At 60.9% G+C, this 12,500-nt stretch overlaps 2 non-coding genes across 2 annotated transcripts; both read left to right on the forward strand.

The window, feature by feature from the left end:
* Positions 1–8,035: 8,035 nt before the first annotated feature.
* Positions 8,036–9,848, forward strand: LOC142795390 (small subunit ribosomal RNA). The gene has a single exon (XR_012892993.1). It is a non-coding gene; the product is annotated as a small subunit ribosomal RNA (ribosomal RNA).
* Positions 9,849–11,567: 1,719 nt separating this feature from the next.
* LOC142795388 (5.8S ribosomal RNA) lies at positions 11,568–11,720 on the forward strand. The gene has a single exon (XR_012892991.1). It is a non-coding gene; the product is annotated as a 5.8S ribosomal RNA (ribosomal RNA).
* The last annotated feature ends 780 nt before the right edge of the window (positions 11,721–12,500 follow it).

The raw sequence follows: 12,500 nt of genomic DNA on the forward strand, positions 1-12,500 counted from the left end.
TTTTTTTTGCATTCGCCCCGGCAGACGCGGTTTTTGCGCCGCCCCGGCTGACGCGGTTTTTGCCGCCCCGGCTGACGCAGTTCGGACTTAGCACTTTTCGGCTGTGCCTGGCTGGCGGCCCACTCACTCGATCGCCATGTCTGTTTGCCACAGTTTTCCCGGTGGTGCCGCACCCGGGCTCGCCCCGGCTGACGCGGTTTCGTGCCGCCCCGGCAGACGCGGTTTTCGCGCCGCCCCGGCTGACGCGGTTTCGTGCCGCCCCGGCAGACGCGGTTTTTTGCCGCCCCGGCAGACGCGTTTTTTTTTTCTTTCGCCCCGGCTGACGCAGTTTTCGCGCCGCCCCGGCAGACGCGGTTTTCGCGCCGCCCCGGCAGACGCGGTTTTTTGCGCCGCCCCGGCTGACGCAGTTCGGACTTGGCACTTTTTGGCTGAGCCTGGCTGGCGGCCCACTCACTCGATCGCCATGTCTGTTTGCCACAGTTTTCCCGGTGGTGCCGCACCCGGGCTCGCCCCGGCTGACGCAGTTTTCGCGCCGCCCCGGCTGACGCGGTTTCGTGCCGCCCCGGCAGACGCGGTTTTTTGCGCCGCCCCGGCTGACGCGGTTTTTTGCCGCCCCGGCTGACGCAGTTCGGACTTGGCACTTTTCGGCTGTGCCTGGCTGGCGGCCCACTCACTCGATCGCCATGTCTGTTTGCCACAGTTTTCCCGGTGGTGCCGCACCCGGGCTCGCCCCGGCAGACGCGTTTTTTTTTTTTCTTTCGCCCCGGCTGACGCAGTTTTCGCGCCGCCCCGGCTGACGCGGTTTCGTGCCGCCCCGGCAGACGCGGTTTTTTGCGCCGCCCCGGCTGACGCGGTTTTTGCCGCCCCGGCTGACGCAGTTCGGACTTAGCACTTTTTGGCTGAGCCTGGCTGGTGGCCCACTCACTCGATCGCCATGTCTGTTAGCCACAGTTTTCCCGGTGGTGCCGCACCCGGGCTCGCCCCGGCTGACGCAGTTTTCGCGCCGCCCCGGCTGACGCGGTTTCGTGCCGCCCCGGCAGACGCGGTTTTCGCGCCGCCCCGGCTGACGCGGTTTTTGCCGCCCCGGCTGACGCAGTTCGGACTTAGCACTTTTCGGCTGTGCCTGGCTGGCGGCCCACTCACTCGATCGCCATGTCTGTTTGCCACAGTTTTCCCGGTGGTGCCGCACCCGGGCTCGCCCCGGCTGACGCAGTTTTCGCGCCGCCCCGGCTGACGCGGTTTCGTGCCGCCCCGGCAGACGCGGTTTTCGCGCCGCCCCGGCTGACGCGGTTTCGTGCCGCCCCGGCAGACGCGGTTTTTTGCCGCCCCAGCTGACGCAGTTCGGACTTAGCACTTTTTGGCTGAGCCTTGCTGGCGGCCCACTCACTCGATCGCCATGTCTGTTTGCCACAGTTTTCCCGGTGGTGCCGCACCCGGGCTCGCCCCGGCAGACGCGTTTTTTTTTTTCTTTCGCCCCGGCTGACGCAGTTTTCGCGCCGCCCCGGCAGACGCGGTTTTCGCGCCGCCCCGGCAGACGCGGTTTTTTGCGCCGCCCCGGCTGACGCGGTTTTTTGCCGCCCCGGCTGACGCAGTTCGGACTTGGCACTTTTTGGCTGAGCCTGGCTGGCGGCCCACTCACTCGATCGCCATGTCTGTTTGCCACAGTTTTCCCGGTGGTGCCGCACCCGGGCTCGCCCCGGCTGACGCAGTTTTCGCGCCGCCCCGGCAGACGCGGTTTCGTGCCGCCCCGGCAGACGCGGTTTTTTGCGCCGCCCCGGCTGACGCGGTTTTTTGCCGCCCCGGCTGACACGGTTCGGACTTTGCACTTTTCGGCTGTGCCTGGCTGGCGGCCCACTCACTCGATCGCCATGTCTGTTTGCCACAGTTTTCCCGGTGGTGCCGCACCCGGGCTCGCCCCGGCAGACGCGTTTTTTTTTTTTTTTTCTTTCGCCCCGGCTGACGCAGTTTTCGCGCCGCCCCGGCTGACGCGGTTTCGTGCCGCCCCGGCAGACGCGGTTTTTTGCGCCGCCCCGGCTGACGTGGTTTTTGCCGCCCCGGCTGACGCAGTTCGGACTTTGCACTTTTTGGCTGAGCCTGGCTGGCGGCCCACTCACTCGATCGCCATGTCTGTTTGCCACAGTTTTCCCGGTGGTGCCGCACCCGGGCTCGCCCCGGCAGACGCGTTTTTTTTTTTTCCTTCGCCCCGGCAGACGTGGTTCCCCCCCCCCCCCTCCGTCTTTCTTTTTGTTTTTTTTTTTCGCCGCGGCTGAAGTGGATTTTTCGGTGCCTCGACGCCCCGGTAGTCGCGGTTTTTCCGTTTCCGCACGGCCCCGGCTGACGCTGCTCGGTCACAGTCGCCTTTTGTGGTGATTGCAGACTTCTTGAGCGCGGGTGTTTTTTTTTTTTGTTGTTGTTGTTGTTTTATTACGCATTCGCTCCAGCAGACGCTGTTTAGACTTTTTGTTTCCTCTTTTATCCTGCGACGAGGTGACGAGGTTTATTCGGTGCCCCGCCGCCCCGGCTGAAGTGATTTTTCCTGTCCCGTGCCGCCCCGGCTGACGCGGTTGGGACTTCGCGTTTGTTCGGCCGCCACGGGTTTTGGCGCACTCGCTCGGTTGCTTGTTGTTGCCACTTGTTGCGAACCCAGGTTTCTTGAGCGAGCGCGGGCGTTTTTTCTTCCTTTCTTTCTTTGTTCTATGTGTTAGCGAATCGGCCTTTAATATCACACGAGGACTCACAACCAACAATTTTCAGTTTGAAGTGTAAAAAATCTGCAGGTGTTGACGTAACTGACTTGCCCCGTACCCTTGAGTACATCCATGAAGTTCTCGTAGTACTACTAAATCGCATTATTCCAAGTGGAGAAATTCCCATAAACTTGCAAACCTCTACACGAAAATCGGTGCGCGTGATAAAGTTGAAAATTATCGTCCGATATCAAATGTGCCTTCTATAACACAAATTCTAGGAAAAAAAAAAAAAAAAACACTTGTTCGCCGTTTTCTGCGCCGTGACTGGCAGCACTCCGGCGAAGCGAAACGGGGTCGATTCGAGCACGATATCGGCGTCTTTCGACGTGCTCGCCGGCGACCGTCGCACGAGTACGTCGCACGAGCGCGTCTGCCGGGGCGCCGTTTGCGAAGCCGACGCAAAAGTGGGAACCGCCGCTCGGATGATCGCCGCTTTCGGCAGAGTGAGTGTTGGCACTCCGGGGAAGCGAAACAGCGTGAATGCGCCCACGAAATCGGCGTATTTTGAAGTGCCCGCCGGCGACCGTCGCACGAGTACGGTAAACCGCGTCAGCCGGGGCGTAGTTCGGGACGCCGACGAAAAAGTGGGAAGCGCAACTCGGATCTTCGCCGTTTTTGCAGGAGTGAGTGGCGGCCCTCCTGCGAGACCAAGAAGCATCGATTCGTGCACGAATTCGGCGCCTTTCGACGTGATCGCCGGCGACCGTCGCTCGAGTAGGGCAAACCGCGTCTGCCGGGGCGGGCTTCGGGACGCCGATGCGAAAGTGGGAAACGCTGCTCGGATGTTCGCCGTTTTTGGCCGAGTGAGTGCTGGCACACGGGCGAAGCCAAACGGGGCCGATTACGGCACGATATCGGCGTCTTTCGACGTGCCCGCCGGCGACCGTCGCACGAGTACGGTAAACCGCGTCAGCCCGGGCGGAGTTCGGGACGCCGATGCGAAAGTGGAGAACGCCGCTCGGATCTTCGCCGTTTTTGGAGGAGTGAGTGGCGGCACTCCGGAGAAGCCAGGGAGCGCCAATTAGCGCACGATATCGGCGTCTTTCGACGCGCTCGCCGGCGACCGTCGCACGAGTAGGGCAAACCGCGTCTGCCGGGGCGGGGTTTACGACGCCGACGCAAAAGTGGGAACCGCCGCTCGGATGTTGGCCGTTTTTGGCAGAGTGAGTGCTGGCACTCCGGCGACGCGAAAGAGCGCGAATGCGCCCACGAAAGTGGCGTATTTGGACGTGCGTGACGGCGACCGCTGCAGGAGTACGAAAAACCACGTCAGCCGGGGCGAGCGACACACGGCGGTCTGGGTGCTTATCGCTGCTATTATAGGGGCACCCCGGCAGACGCAGAAAAAAAAAAAAAAATTTTCGACCTTCTTTTTTGCTGGTCGAGCTCGGGTAACCCAGGTCGCAATGGGAGCCGCGCACGAAAGCGGCGTCGCGAGACGCGTTCGCGGTCGCTAGTCGCACGAGCTCGGCAACCGCGTCAGCCGGCGCGGAGTTCGGGATGCCGACGGCTAAGTGGGTACCGCTGCTCGGATGTTCGCCGTTTTTGGCCGAGTGAGTGCTGGCACTCCGGTGAAGCCAAGGAGCGCCAATTCGTGCACGATATCGGCGTCTTTCGACGTGCCCGCCGGCCACCGCCGCACGAGTACGGCAAACCGCGTCTGCCGGGGCGGGGTTCGCGACGCGTACGCAATAGTGGGAACCGTCGCTCGGATGTTCGTCGTCTTTGGCCGAGCGAGTGCTGGCACTCCGGCGAAGCGAAACGGGGCCGATTCGGGCACGATATCGGCGTATTTCGACGTGCTCGCCGGCGACCGTCGCACGAGTACGGCAAAGCGCGTCTGCCGGGGCGAGGTTTGCGACGCCGACGAAAAAGTGGGAAGCGCCGCTCGGATCTTCGCCGTTTTTGCAGGAGTGAGTGGCGGCCCTCCTGCGAGACCAAGAAGCATCGACTCGCGCACGATATCGGTGTCTTTCGACGTGCCCGCCGGCCACCGCCGCACGAGTACGGCAAACCGCGTATGCCGGGGCGGGGTTGGCGACGCCGACGCAAAAGTGGGAACCGCCACTAGGATGTTCGCCGTTTTTGGCAGAGTGAGTGCTGGCACTCCGGCGAAGCGAAAGAGCGCGAATGCGCCCACGAAAGTGGCGTGTTTGGACGTGCTTGACGACGACCACCGCAGGAAAACGAAAAACCACGTCAGCCGGGGCGAGCGACCCATGGCGGTCTGGGTGCTTATCGCTGCTATTATAGGGGCACCCCGGCAGACGCAAAAAAAAAAAAAAAATTTTTTTCGACATTCTTTTTTGCTCGTCGACCTCGGGTGACCCAGGTCGCAGTGGGAGCCGCGCACGAAAGCGGCGTCGCGAGACGGCTTCGCGGTCGCTAGTCGCACGAGCTCGGCAACCGCGTCTGCCGGGGCGGAGTTCGGGACGCCGACGGCTAAGTGGGAACCGCCGCTCGGATGTTCGCCGTTTGTGGCCGAGTGAGTGCTGGCACTCCGGCGAAGCCAAACGGGGCCGATTCCGGCACGATATCGGCGTCTTTCTACGTGCTCGCCGGCGACCGTCGCACGAGTACGGCAAAGTGCGTCTGCCGGGGCGGGGTTTGCGACGCGTACGCAATAGTGAGAACCGTCGCTCGGATGTTCGTCGTCTTTCGCCGAGCCAGTGCTGGCAATCCGGCGAAGCCGAACGGAGCCGATTCGGGCACGATATCGGCGTCTTTCCACGTGCTCGCCGGCGACCGTCGCACGAGTACGGTAAACCGCGTCAGCCGGGGCGGAGTTCGGGACGCCGATGCGAAAGTGGGAAGCGCCGCTCGGATCTTCGCCGTTTTTGGAGGAGTCAGTGGCGGCACTCCGGTGAAGCCAAGGTGCGCCAATTCGCGCACGATATCGGCGTCTTTCGACGTGCCCGCCGGCCACCGTCGCACGAGTACGGCAAACCTCGTCTGCCGGGGCGGGGTTTGCGACGCCGACGCAAAAGTGGGAACCGCCGCTCGGATGTTCGCCGTTTTTGGCAGAGTGAGTGCTGGCACTCCGGCGAAGCGAAAGAGCGCGAATGCGCCCACGAAAGTGGCGTGTTTGGACGTGCTTGACGACGACCACCGCAGGAAAACGAAAAACCACGTCAGCCGGGGCGAGCGACCCATGGCGGTCTGGGTGCTTATCGCTGCTATTATAGGGGCACCCCGGCAGACGCAAAAAAAAAAAAAATTTTTTTCGACATTCTTTTTTGCTCGTCGACCTCGGGTGACCCAGGTCGCAGTGGGAGCCGCGCACGAAAGCGGCGTCGCGAGACGGCTTCGCGGTCGCTAGTCGCACGAGCTCGGCAACCGCGTCTGCCGGGGCGGAGTTCGGGACGCCGACGGCTAAGTGGGAACCGCCGCTCGGATGTTCGCCGTTTGTGGCCGAGTGAGTGCTGGCACTCCGGCGAAGCCAAACGGGGCCGATTCCGGCACGATATCGGCGTCTTTCTACGTGCTCGCCGGCGACCGTCGCACGAGTACGGCAAAGTGCGTCTGCCGGGGCGGGGTTTGCGACGCGTACGCAATAGTGAGAACCGTCGCTCGGATGTTCGTCGTCTTTCGCCGAGCCAGTGCTGGCACTCCGGCGAAGCCGAACGGAGCCGATTCGGGCACGATATCGGCGTCTTTCCACGTGCTCGCCGGCGACCGTCGCACGAGTACGGTAAACCGCGTCAGCCGGGGCGGAGTTCGGGACGCCGATGCGAAAGTGGGAAGCGCCGCTCGGATCTTCGCCGTTTTTGGAGGAGTCAGTGGCGGCACTCCGGTGAAGCCAAGGTGCGCCAATTCGCGCACGATATCGGCGTCTTTCGACGTGCCCGCCGGCCACCGTCGCACGAGTACGGCAAACCTCGTCTGCCGGGGCGGGGTTTGCGACGCCGACGCAAAAGTGGGAACCGCCGCTCGGATGTTCGCCGTTTTTGGCAGAGTGAGTGCTGGCACTCCGGCGAAGCGAAAGAGCGTGAATGCGCCCACGAAAGTAGCGTATTTGGACGTGCTTGACGGCGACCGCCGCAGGAGTACGAAAAACCACGTCAGCCGGGGCGAGCGACCCACGGCGGTCTGGGTGCTTATCGCTGCTATTATAGGGGCACCCCGGCAGACGCAGAAAGAAAAAAAAAAATGGGGACATGGCGTGCGTCACCGTGCGGCTTCGCAGCGTTGCCGAAGTCGCCGAGCCCTTCGACTGAGCCGAACGGCGGACAGGGAACGTTGGTCGGCCGTTCTAACCTGTCGGTGCCACGCCGAGACGTCGTTAAGGAAAACCGCGTCGTGGGCCTCTACGACGCCGTCGAGTCGTTGTACGTTTGGTGTCCAGCGTGTCGGCGGCGAGTAGCGGACACGTCGTTCACGACTTCGGTCTTTCGCAGTCGACGCGAACTTGCGGAGAGTCGTGGTGCCTCACGTTTTCGGCAGAAACCGCGGCGGAATTTTCCCGTGCGTGCGCGCACGACCTCGGTGCTGTGCCGTCAGCGTAGTGTTGCACAAACTCGTGGCCTACCCAAGGTGCGGTACGTTTGCGGCCGTATCCTCGGTGGGAATTTCGTGAGTAGGGTCGCAAATTCTACGACCTCGGCGGGTTTGAGAGCGACGTAGACTTGTGGCACGCTCAACATGCCACACGTTTCGGGGCACACCCGCGGTGAAATTTTCTCGAGTACGCTCGTATTAGGGCCCAAGGAGGTCTGGGTACTTATCGCTGCTATTATGTGGGGGTTCTCGTGAGCGGCGTACGCGAAAGCGACCGGGTGTCTGATATGCGGCGGGCTTCGGCCTCGTCAAGCGTGTCCTCGGGTCTGCTCCAGGGGAATCCACGGCAGTCGTCTGCAGCCTCATCCGCTTGATGCGTTAGGGGCTGGTTGTCGGACGGTGCCGTTTTACCACGATATCGAGGTGTGTTCCGTGTCGTCCTCGGGCGATTCAGATGCGAAAGCGCCGAAGACGCGGGCGTGACCCGTCGTCTGGCGGCTTTGCAGTCTCGGCTCCGTTGCTAGTTCCGGCCGGTCCACCGACAGTGCAGCGGGCTTGGGCAACCCGCACGGCGCGACCGAGTCGATGCAACGAAAAAGAGCGAGCATGAACGTGCTTCTTGCCGCACGGCTCCCACTCGTCTTTCGGGAAGGTTGTGCCGTAGCGAGCTCGAACGCCGTCATCTCGGAGTGCAAAATAAGCGTGTTGGGGCGCCTGAAGGTGGCCTCCGCCGCACACAGACTGCGTCCGGCCCGCCGAGGGCGAGGACGGACGCGCAGTCGAACGATTACCTGGTTGATCCTGCCAGTAATCATATGCTTGTCTCAAAGATTAAGCCATGCATGTCTAAGTACATGCCGAAATAAGGCGAAACCGCGAATGGCTCATTAAATCAGTTATGGTTCCTTAGATCGTTTCTTCCTACTTGGATAACTGTGGCAATTCTAGAGCTAATACATGCAGTGAGCCTGGAGCCCTTTGGGTAACGGGTGCTTTTATTAGACCAAGATCGATCGGGTTTCGGCCCGTATTGTGTGGTGACTCTGGATAACTTTGTGCTGATCGCATGGCCACGAGCCGGCGACGTTTCTTTCAAGTGTCTGCCTTATCAACTTTCGATGGTAGGTTACTTGCTTACCATGGTTGTTACGGGTAACGGAGAATCAGGGTTCGATTCCGGAGAGGGAGCCTGAGAAACGGCTACCACATCCAAGGAAGGCAGCAGGCGCAAATTACCCACTCCCGGCACGGGGAGGTAGTGACGAAAAATAACAATACGGGACTCTTTTGAGGCCCCGTAATTGAAATGAGTACACTCTAAATCCTTTAACGAGGATCAATTGGAGGGCAAGTCTGGTGCCAGCAGCCGCGGTAATTCCAGCTCCAATAGCGTATACTAAAGCTGCTGCGGTTAAAAAGCTCGTAGTTGGATCTCAGTTCCAGACGAGTAGTGCATCTACCCGATGCGACGGCTCGGACTGAACATCATGCCGGTTCTTTCTTGGTGCACTTCATTGTGTGCCTCGAGATGGCCGGTGCTTTTACTTTGAAAAAATTAGAGTGCTCAACGCAGGCGAGTCGCCTGAATAAACTTGCATGGAATAATAGAACAAGACCTCGTTTCTGTTCTGTTGGTTTTTGGAATACGAGGTAATGATTAAGAGGGACGGACGGGGGCATTCGTATTGCGGCGCTAGAGGTGAAATTCTTGGACCGTCGCAAGACGAACTACTGCGAAAGCATTTGCCAAGAATGTTTTCATTGATCAAGAACGAAAGTCAGAGGTTCGAAGGCGATCAGATACCGCCCTAGTTCTGACCATAAACGATGCCAACCAGCGATCCGCCTGAGTTACTCAAATGACTCGGCGGGCAGCTTCCGGGAAACCAAAGTATTTGGGTTCCGGGGGAAGTATGGTTGCAAAGCTGAAACTTAAAGGAATTGACGGAAGGGCACCACCAGGAGTGGAGCCTGCGGCTTAATTTGACTCAACACGGGAAAACTTACCCGGCCCGGACACTGGGAGGATTGACAGATTGAGAGCTCTTTCTTGATTCGGTGGATGGTGGTGCATGGCCGTTCTTAGTTGGTGGAGCGATTTGTCTGGTTAATTCCGATAACGAACGAGACTCTAGCCTATTAAATAGGTGCGGGGTTCCCAGCACCTTACAACCTTCTTAGAGGGACAAGCGGCTCCTAGCCGCACGAAACAGAGCAATAACAGGTCTGTGATGCCCTTAGATGTCCGGGGCCGCACGCGCGCTACACTGAAGGAAGCAGCGTGTCTTTATCCCTGTCTGAAAAGACTGGGTAACCCGTGGAACTTCTTTCGTGATTGGGATAGGGGCTTGCAATTGTTCCCCTTGAACGAGGAATTCCCAGTAAGCGCGAGTCATAAGCTCGCGTTGATTACGTCCCTGCCCTTTGTACACACCGCCCGTCGCTACTACCGATTGAATGATTTAGTGAGGTCTTCGGACCGATGTCCGGCGCGGCCTTTCGGTTGCGCCGGTCTGTTGGAAAGATGACCAAACTTGATCATTTAGAGGAAGTAAAAGTCGTAACAAGGTTTCCGTAGGTGAACCTGCGGAAGGATCATTAACGGATTGTGAAGGGTGAGCGCCTCAGCTGCGTCTGCGCCCGACACTTTCTGCCGCTGACCCCGTTTGGACGCGGGGTCGGCTTTTCCCCACGGGGCTGCCTGAATGTGGAGCGGCACCCCGTGACAAATTGTTGCGCCCAGCGGACGCCAACACCGCGACCTTGGACGGTCGGCCAGGTGGCGGACGCGGGTACAAACGGCGCAACGCACTCATAGGTCGGCTTTCGACCCGCCACTGCACCGTGGCTCGAAGCGCTCGAAATGCGCGACCCGACCGCTGCGGGACCGCCTAGTACTGTAAACAGGAGCGGCGGAGCGCGAACGGCGAGTCGTGGTTACGTCGGTAGAAGGCGAGGCTGCGCGTTCCCGAAACGCCAGCCGAGTGCCCTCCCGACCGTTCGAGCGTGCAAGAACGAGACCCGACAATCGCGCGGCGACTGCCAAGTACGAGAGGAACGGCACAAGCGTCGGCGGTCGGTCAAGGAACTGGCGATGTGACGGGTCCGCTGTGCACCAGTGCATACCGTCCCGCCGTCCGCGGCAAGCGCCTCCGCGTCCTCGGGTGACGGAGGCTGCCGGTCGGTTCTTGCAGGCGAGGGATCTCGCTGGCACCGGTTCGCGTTGACGCGCGGCCGGTCATGGCACGGCGATGCGACGGCCGAGGTGCGCAGTACTCGATGGAGGAACCGCACGCTCCGATGACCGTCCCGCCCTCCGCGGCGTATGCGTACCGACCGTAATGGTTGCAGCAGCGCCGGCCGGCTTTTGAATTCGCCACACGAAACACGGTGCGAGATCGCGGTTAGGGGAGCGTCGACGTTGCCAGGCGTTTTGCTTGCTGCCGAGGGAAAGGCGGCACGGCCACGTCGCGCTCGTCGCGATTAGCGGGTCTGCGCGCTTTGGGAAGGTGCCGCAACGACTTGCCGAAAGAGGAAGCACGGAAGAACGAGGGACTTGGACGTCCCGACAATTGAACGCACTTGCGGCCAGGCCCTTGCTGGCTTCGTTCTTCCGCCTCGAGTAGGCTCGTACGCGGCTCCGGCGCCGAAAGTGGTCCTTGGCACCGACTTCGGTGGACGTGGGAAGTGCCGCGCAAGTACGGCGCGCCTGGCTCCACCTGTTGGCTAAAGTAGGCAGCCGGATCGGCATTTTGGTGTGCGGTGGCAAACCGTGGATGCGAAAAAAGCTTGTGCGATTTCGTGGAACAAAAAGCGGGGGTCCCCCTTTTTATGCGGAGGAGACCGACCCGCCCGCCGTGGTGAACCGCGACGCCACGGTAAAAACGGGAGAGGCTTGTCGATGGGACCGTGCATCCCGCGCTCCACGGAGGCCGGGAGGCGGCCGCCCGAGGAAATGTGTAGCCGTCGAGGCCCGCATCTGCGTGCACTCTTATCCAAATGGGTGTACCGCAGGCATTTTCTGGTTAGGCGGGCCAATGAGAGCGAGCACACAACGATACCTACGGGTCCGGCTTGGAGAACCGGCTTCGACGCCTCCCGAGTATTTATAGAGGGGTGGACCACGAAAGCACTCGCAAGTAGCGGAAGCGAAACGCCGTCCGAAACACACCGTTTGCTCGATTTGCGGCAGCCGAAAAAGGCGCGGCAGAGTTTTGGAGTCCAAGCGTGCGCTGAAAAGCGCCCTTCTTGGCCACTGTTTGGCCGAGTGCCAGAAACGTTTGGTTTTGACTGTACGGAATTGAACAAACACTTTTTCACGACTCTAAGCGGTGGATCACTCGGTTCTCGGGTCGATGAAGAACGCAGCCAGCTGCGAGACTTGGTGTGAATTGCAGGACACACTGAGCACTGATTCTTTGAACGCACATTGCGGCCTTGGGTCTTCCCTTGGCTTCGTCTGTCTGAGGGTCGGATCACATATCAAGAGAGCCTTCGGCGCACAAGGGAACGTGAGCCGTCGACTCGTTTTGACCGCGTCGGCAACACGGACAGCACGCTGAACACCTCACAGCGAGCGCCAACAGCGGCCACTCAAGGGCGAGACGGTGGCGACCGTCGTGCCAGAGCCCAACCGAAACGGGGGCGACCGACTGCATTGAGGATGTGGCACCTCGTTGAGACCGCCGCAGGACTTCGAGTCGGAAGGAAGCCTGCAGGGAAAGTGCGGTCGAGGTTGCGTACTCCTCTCTGCGACCGGGCGCGCAAGAGCTGCGAGAGCCACGGACGCGCAACTTTAACGCACGGTAAACACGAGGAGCGAAAGCCGGCCAGCAAAGCTTCTCCAGCCGTGCGCAAAGTGCGCGAGATCGCAGCCTTGCGTTGCGCTTGTTGCCCTCGAAGTAAGCAGGGTGTCCCGTAGACCGGGCGCTCGAACACGCTGCGGGGCCGTGCCTCCTCCAGGCTTTGCCGCGCGAACAGGGAACGTTCGCGCGCAAAGCGCAGGGAGGTGAGGAGGCTGCGCCCGACGTTTGCGGTTCGCTGCGTACGCGGTTGATGCGGAGAGCACGGCGCGACGACTTGCCGCGAAGCGGAAAAAGTCTCCCGCACGAGTTGGCGAAACGTTGGCGAAGCTTAAGGCGTTCTCGTCGTAGTCCGCCGTCGGTCTAAGTGCTTCGCAGTTCCCGTCCCGTTCAAAAAACTGGGCCACTCCAGTTGGGGCGGGGGCGACGCTACACGAGACGATGCCTCTCG

The sequence above is a fragment of the Rhipicephalus microplus genome, unplaced genomic scaffold (genome assembly GCF_043290135.1).
Source record: "Rhipicephalus microplus isolate Deutch F79 unplaced genomic scaffold, USDA_Rmic scaffold_645, whole genome shotgun sequence".
Taxonomy (NCBI): Eukaryota; Metazoa; Arthropoda; class Arachnida; order Ixodida; family Ixodidae; genus Rhipicephalus; species Rhipicephalus microplus.